Genomic DNA, 553 nt, shown 5'->3' on the forward strand with positions numbered 1-553 from the left:
AGTCTGCTCATCTTTTTTTGGACGCATTTAACAATACAGCCCATCATTCCATGCATACCAAATTCAATCTACTGGAAAGAATGTGTTGTCTCCATAAATACCTATCTAATCCCAAATCTGGCACCCGGATAAATGGCAGAGAAATAGTAGTACAGTTAGCCTAGGCCCTACACATAGTCCATGGAAGGTGAGTCCAAACTCATAAGGCAAGAAAGACATGATCTCATTGAAAGTGGAGCACCTATTATACAGATACAGTGAGGAAAAAGTAAGCAACATCTCTATTATGACCTTCAAGTCACATAGCCTATGTAGAGACTTTGAAAAATCTCAGTCCCTGATCTTTCTCTTGCTCACACACACACACACACACACACACACACACGGTTGATAGGTCAACATCCATCTTATATGACCTTGAGAGTTCATGCATTATGTATGTATGTACGTACGTACGTACGTACGTACGTACGTACACACACACACACACACACACACACACACACACACACACACACACACACACACACACACACACACACACACACACACA

Source organism: Protomyctophum parallelum (genome assembly GCF_964188405.1).
Source record: "Protomyctophum parallelum genome assembly, chromosome: 11".
NCBI classification, from domain to species: Eukaryota; Metazoa; Chordata; class Actinopteri; order Myctophiformes; family Myctophidae; genus Protomyctophum; species Protomyctophum parallelum.